General features: G+C 45.8%; 1 pseudogene; it reads right to left on the bottom strand.

The window, feature by feature from the left end:
• Nucleotides 1-4229: 4229 nt before the first annotated feature.
• Nucleotides 4230-4355, bottom strand: LOC119470875 (annotated as a pseudogene).
• Between the last annotated feature and the right edge of the window lie 3152 nt (nt 4356-7507).

Raw genomic sequence — 7507 nt, 5'->3', positions numbered from 1 at the left:
TAAAATTAAAATACAGACCACAAAGAAAGGAGATGCATATTTTTCTTCAGACACTCTGTGCTCAGATTCATTTACTGACAGCTCAGCCTGTCTGTGAACCACCAAAGTGGTCTACCTCACCCCGTTTATGACTTTAAAAGCAAGAATAGTATTTGTGTGGCTGATAGCAGCTGGTGGTCAGTGGGTTGAAAATATGTTTGAACATATTTCATTTTTGTTAAGATTCATTTAAATAGTGAATCAATAAAAATGATGTATAATGGGAAGTAAGAGCATCTTCATTGAATTTTGACCTTGGTAAAAATGTTGTGTTTGTAAAAAAATCATTTCATTTTCTTATAAATTGTATTTCTTTACACAGGAGCACTGGGTTCATGAGTAAGTCTTCAGAAATCATGAAGAGTTGGGTGTGTCAGCCACAAATCTGTAGCACTGGAAGGAACTGATTCAAGGTCTCAGTAACAAATGTTGGCTGAGCTGAGTCTCAAGCAATGACCAGACCAAGCCAGAGATCTTTCATCTAGGCCATGTTTACTGAGGGGTTGAGGACATGGATGGAATGAGTCAGGTTGAGACTCTTTATGAACAAGATGAATTGTAAGCAGTTAAGAAGGAAAAGACGCTGGATGTGGTGGTTCACACCTGTAATCCTAGCACTTTGGGAGGCCAAGGTGGGAGGATCACTTGAGACTAGCCTGGGCAACATAGTGAGACACCATCTCTACAAAAACTTTAAAATAAATAAATAAGGAAAAAAGATGGCAGGTGCAAGAGTTGAGAGATTGGAGAGAAAAAATTCTGTGAAGGAACCCAACATCTGGTCAGAGCCATTCATTCATTCGTTCATTCGTTCACTGGCTTACTTATTCTTTCACCCCACGCATATATCTCATGGTAAAGAACATGGCCTCTGGGGTCAGCCTATTTAATCTTAACTTCCAGCTCCACCTCTTTCTAACCTTCAATATAAAGTTATGAAGAAACAGTATCTTCCGTTTGCTTCCGGAAACCACTTCCTTCCTTCTGCCACCTACTGGCTATTCTTTGACAGCTTCCTCCTCATCTCACTTGTTGGAGAGCCCCTAAGCCTAGTCCTCAGATGGTTTTGTTTTTCTTTCTGTCTACACTTACTCCCTAGCAATCTCATCCAGAATCATGGTTTAAAAATAACATTATATGCTGACCGTCAGATTTATATCTCTAACCTAGACTTCCGTCCCTGAGTACCAGCATGGTATGTCCAGCTACCTACTCAGTTGTTCGCTTGAATATCTAATTGACGTCTCACATTTACATATCCGAAGTTGAACTTCTGATCTCCAGCCCACCCTCCCCACACCACCACACCACAATCTCCTTTCAGTCTTTCCCATTTTACAAAACGGCAGTTCCATCTTCTACTCATTTGAGCCACAGATCTTAGAATGGTCTTTGACTTGGATGTTTTCTCAGCCACTCTCCCTCCAATCTATCAGTAAATCCTCTTGGTTCTACCTTCAAAATATATTCAGAATCTGACCACATCTCACTGCCTACTAGAAGCCATTATTGTCTCTTGCCCAGGGTGCTGCAGAGTCTTCCAGACTGTTCTTCCAGTTTCTGCCCTTGTCCTCTGCAATTTATTCTCAGTTCAGTGGCCAAAATAACCTTAAAAATATTCATCTCATCTTGTGTCTCCTTTGCTCAAATCCTTTTGGTGAATTTCTGTCTCCTTCGGAGTCAGATCCAAAGTCTTTACAATGGCCATCAAGGCCATGCTACCTTCCAGACGTGGCTCCTGTCCTTGTTCGTTCCATTCCATGTTAGCCACGCCAGCTTACTGGTACTCCTTGGCCTTGCTGAGCAGGCTCCCACCTCATGGCCTTTGCATTTGCTCTTCGCTGCTTGGAATGCTTTTCCCCCAGATGTATGCATAGCCCGTTTCCTCATTTTCCTCAGGTCTCTATGCCAATGTCCCCTGATTAGTGATCTTCCCTGATCAGTCCCCTGATCTTCCCTCACCAGCCTCTATTAGTATCTTCTTGCTCCTATAACAACGTCCCACAAACTTAGTGGATTAAAAGCGTACCAAATTACTATTTCCAGTTCTGGATGTCATGATCTAAAATTAAGATGTCAGCAGGGCTGGTTTCCTCGGGAGGCTTCAGGGGAGATGCCACTTCCTTACCCTTTCGGCTTCTAGAGGCCACCTGCATTCTGGACTTGTGGTCCCTTCCCTGCGTCACTCCAGCCTCCTGCCTCCATCATCATTTCTCTTCCTGCCTCCTTATGAGGAGCCTTATAATTATACGGGGCCCATCTAAGCAGTTCTAGGATATCTCCTCATCTCAAAATCGTTAATTTAATCACATCTGCAAAATCCCTTTTACCATGTAACTTCACATATTCACAGGTTCGGAAGATTAGGACAGAGACATCTTGGGGGGGGCATTATTTAACTACCATAATATATTTTTATGCACTATATAAAATATCCATCCTAAGCTACTCCACGTTCTATAGTCTCTGTTCCTCTTTTATTTTCTTCCTAGTTCTTTACCTCATCAGATGTTATATATTATTTGCTAATTTATAAGTTTTTGTCTCCCCAGACCCTAGGCCCTGTGTGCGGTAGAGCAGGGATCCCCAACCCTTAGGCTGCAGACCCATATGGGTCCATGGCCTGTTAGGAACCAGGCCATGCAGCAGGAGGTGAGCGGCAGGTGAGCAAGCATTACCTCCTGAGCTCTGCCTCCTGTCAGATCAGCCACAGCTTTAGATTCTTATAGATGCGTGAACCCTGTTGTGAACTGCACATGCAAAGCATCTAGGCTGCACACTTCTTATGAGAATCTAATGCCTGATGATCTGAGGTGGAACACTTTCATCCCAAAACCATCAACCCCTTCTCTCTCAGGTCCATGGAAAAATTGTCTTCCATGAAACCAGTCCCTGGTGCCAAAAAGGTTGGGGATTGCTGCCATAGAATGTAAACTCTGTGAGGAGGGGCAAAGTGACCCCCACTGATAGGGCATGGCTCTCTATCCCCACCCAAATCTCATATTGAATTGTAATTCCCAGTGTCAGAGGTGGGGCCTGGTGGGAGGTGACTGGATCATGGGCCATGTTTTCTAATGGTTTAACACCATCCCCTTTGCTGTTCTCGTGACAGAGTTCTCACAAGATCTGGTTGTTTGAAAGTATGTAGCACCTCCCCCTTGTCTCTCTCGTTCTTCTGCTCCCGATACGTAAGCTTCCTCTTTGCCTCCTGCCATGATTTTAAGTTTCTTGAGGCTTCCCCAGCCGCGCTTCCTGTATAGCCTGAAGAACTGTGAGCCAATTAAACCTCTTTTGTTTATAAATTACCCAGTCTCAGGTGGTTCTTTATAGCAATGAGAGAACAGACTAGTACACTCACTGTCATGATCATGTGTGCTGTAAATATTCGTTAAAGGAATAAACTTAGTTTCTAATCTCAACAAGGGAAATATGGTGAAAAGTAATAGAAAATAAGAAAAGAACCATAACAATGTATTTATAAGATACAATGGAAACCCAATCAGTCTACCTGGGGAGAGAATGCGGAGGAAGCAGCCATGAGGTGGGGCTGGCCAGGAGGGAGGGAGGAAGAGCAGAGCTCAGCGGAATAAGAGGGGCTTTGGGATGTTGAGCAAGCATAGGGATCCTACAAATGCTGTTCAGCCAGGACAGAGGGTCCACACAGAGATACTTGGATCAGAAAAACCAGAAAGAAGCAGTAAGAGGGCGGATGGTAGCTAACTACAGCAGAGTCCCAATCAGAAGGGTGATGTGTCTTGAGGTGCAGAGTTTAGGGAGATTTAGGTAAGATAAAGCCGGAGGAAGTAGGCAGGAAGCCGTTCTCATTGTGGCGTAGGATGGTGACTGCTTTGCTCAGGCTCAGCCTGCAGCAGTGGTGGGACTGGGTTCTGATTGCTGGGTCACAGGTGGGTGCTGCTGCCATCTGATCAGTCACTCTGGTCTTCCACCTTCTCCTGGCATGGGAGGAGACAGAGGCAGGGCAGTGGGGGAAGGGCAGGACTCAACAGCTCCTTGGGTGGTCTTAGGAGCATGTTAGCAGCAGTTCTTTTTTTTTTTTTTTGAAAGATTCTGCTAAGTGGACATAGAACAGTGTCATGGTTAGAGGCATGACTGCCTTCAAATCCCAGCTCCACCATAGCTTAGCTGTGTGTCTTTGGAAATACGTTTAGTTCTTTAAGAGATCGTCAGGAAGATAGGAGCAATCAGGGTGATGTGAGTCCTGATTATGCAGCAGACATTAATCGTATCATGCGACTCCAATCATGTTGTCCTAATACTGCCCTCCAAACAGAGGTAAGCGTTATCCTACCTGACAATGGATAAGTTCTTTGATATCTCTAAACCTCAGTCTGCTCCTCTGTAGGATGGGAATAAGAATGGCACCAATTTCTTAGATTCATTGTGAGGGTTAAATGACACAATGTGCCAAGTCTCCTTGGGTCTGTGATATAATGTATGTGGGGTCTTACTATTTATCCAAAAGCTGGACACATCAGAGTTGTGGAAATGTGACTTAATCTCCCCTGCTCTTCCCGTCACACAGGCTTTGTACTCAGGTCTTCTGTGGATAGAGTTCCTCTCATAGTATTTTTTTTTCCAGATGGAGTCTTGCTCTGTCGTCCAGGCTGGAGTGCTGTGGCATGATCTCGGCTCACTGCTGCCTCTGCCTCCTGGGTTTAAGCGATTCTCCAGCCTCAGCCTCCCGAGTAGCTGGGATCATAGGCACAAGCCACCTCACCTGACAAATTTTTGTATTTGTAGAGATGCGGTTTCACCATATTGCCCAGGCTGGTCTCCAATGCTTGAGCTCAAAGCATTCCACCTGCCTCTGCCTCCCAAAGCGTTGGGATTACAAGTGTGAGCCACAGCCCCTGGCCAGTCTTCTTTCAATGCTTATTTAATACCCTCAAGCTTCAGAGACCCCCACTTGGTGGAATCCATCCCTGCCACTTCCAGTGGTAATGGATTTCTGGTCCTCTGTCCTTCTCATGCCTGCAGACTCTGCTGTGAGTCTTCAGTTGCAAGCCTGCATCTGCTCTGTCCAGGCTCCTACGAGCCCACTCTGGGGAGCTCTGCTCCCTTTTCGGCTCTGGGGAAGAGCACCAAGAAAGGGTGTCATGTTGTAGGAGCCAGAGAGGTTGGTTTGGAAAATTTTAAGGCTGATTCAGTTTTGGTTCTTTCTCTCCCTAGCAGCAAGGGCTAAGGTCAGTTTTATGCTAAATTAATGAAATGTGTGTATCACTCATCACGCCCTAGCTATGGAAAGAGCACTAATGCTTATAGTATAGAATTATGAGCATGAAAACGCTCTGTAGTCTCTTAAATAACATAAAAATGTTGACTTTTATTGTCTAACTTGGGATTTCCTACTTGAGCTTTGCTTTAGTGATGACGTTGGGGACCTACTTTCCTTACATAACATTTTTACAAATATCAAGACCATGGATGAAGTCTTCTCTGACCTCCTGCAAAGCATGTATCCAGCACAGCTCTTCCAAGTCCTAGGCTTGTCCTGAGGACACCACCTTGTCTGTGAATTGGTTCTCACGGCTTTGGTGTAGTTATAAGTCACTGGATCACGTCTCTGAACTGGCTTGCAGAAATGCTTTGCTCAAATTTGCCATGAGGTGCACAGTGGGAGGCAGGTGGTCAAAGGCACCACAAGAGACCACAGCCTTCCTCCTAGCAAGACTAGGAAGACCTGCCAAGCTAGCTGCCCTTTACTTGAGTGCCCGTAGGAAGGCCACCAGAGACAAAGTCTGAATACAGAAACAGAAAGAGGCTGGTTCCTTTGGGCATATCTGACACGAGATTGGAAATACCTCTGCTACTTACTAATTGGGGGCCTATCCAAATGAGTGTCTCATTTCAATGTGTGGTCAAGATTCAACGTAGGATTGTTAACATGGGAGCTATGGCCTACCTGCTTTGTCTTCCTTGAGCCATAATAAATGCATTTGTAAGACACCATGGGGGCATTGGGAAGATAGAGTCGCTATGCCAGGAGAGAGTTAGCGAGGGGGACTGGTTGCAGAGGAAGAGACACTGAAATGCCTTCGCTCTGGGCTCCCAGGTCCCACCAGGAAGGCTCACATTGTTCCAGTCCCCAGGATGACCCAACACGAAGTGGACATTGGAGTAGCCTCTCCTAGTCCCAAGATCATCTTGTAGCACTGAGTTCCCATGTGGCTCCCTGAGTTTCCTTCCCTGCCAAGCCCCAGGGCCGTTGTCCTTAGCAAAGACTTCTAGGTGGCTCCAGGACCCTAGATCACAGGTCTCAGCTACTCCCTCCCTCTCCTGACCCAGGTTGGGCAGGTGCACAGGACACAACTGTGCGTTGGCCCATGCCTAAGCTCTGTTTGGTTGCGCTGTCCCACAACCATATGTCCCTTGTAGGACTGCAGATCTCCCTGAAGCTGCAGTACAGTGAAGAGGACTCTGCTGCTTGCCCGGTTTTCTTCCCAGCATCTTGTAGGGGACGGCGTTCCGTCCCGGTTCTCTGTCACCATACCGTGCCTTCCTGTTGAGACCCTGCTGCCTCATCCTGGGCTCCATGATGCCAACCCCTTTCTGAACTGTGTCCGAGACTCTTGGAGCCTTAGGATGCTGCATCTCGTCTCTGCCCATCACCTCGCAAATCAGATTTTGCCACCAAATCAGTTGAACCAGTGCCTGTCCCTTCCTAGTAACCAAGTTTGGTGCCACTGTATAAGTCAGGGGTCTCCAGAGCCTGACTAATAAACAGAACCAATAGGGTAGATAAAGAGAGAGACTGATTTTCAGGAATTGGCTGATGTGACTATGGAGGCTGGCAAGCCTAACATCTGCAGAGTAGGCCAGCATGCTGGGATTTCGCTGTGGAGCTCATGTTGTACTCTTCAGTCTGAAATCTGCTAGAAACTCAAGCAGGGCTTTTACGCTGTAAACTTGAGGCCCCCTTCTTTCTTCTTTGGGAAACCTCAGTCTTTGTTTTAAAGGTCTTCAACTGATTGGATGAGGCCCATCAACATTATGGAGGGTAATTTGCTTTACTTGAAGTCTACTGATCTAAATATTACTCACATTTTAAAATACCTTCAAGGCAACATCTAGACTGGAGTTTGGCCAGCTGGTCACCGTAGCCTAGCCAAGTTGACACATAGCGTTAACCATCATGGCCACTCTCCAAGTTTTCTTTTCCTTCTCCCTTGGCCTCCACAGACCATGATGCCTCTATCAGGTGTGATGCTTTCAAGGGCAAAATCAAAGAAAATCTTACTCAAATAGGCTTAAACTATAAAGGGAACTTAATGGCTCTTGGAACTAAAAAAACTAGTCAGGTAGGCTCCAGGTCTGACTTGCTTAAGGTTTAAGCAGCTTCTCTCTCTGATTCTCGGGTCTGTATCTTCGCTGTGTTGATACTATCTTCAGGCAGGCTTCCCTCCTGCTTATAAGCTGATGTACTTTCTCTTTCACACCCAAGAGGAAA

Source organism: Cebus imitator, unplaced genomic scaffold, assembly GCF_001604975.1.
Source record: "Cebus imitator isolate Cc_AM_T3 unplaced genomic scaffold, Cebus_imitator-1.0 Scaffold42, whole genome shotgun sequence".
In the NCBI taxonomy this organism is placed as follows: Eukaryota; Metazoa; Chordata; class Mammalia; order Primates; family Cebidae; genus Cebus; species Cebus imitator.
The sequence above is the reverse complement of the archived record's forward strand: the minus strand, read 5'-3'. Positions and strand labels throughout refer to the sequence as shown.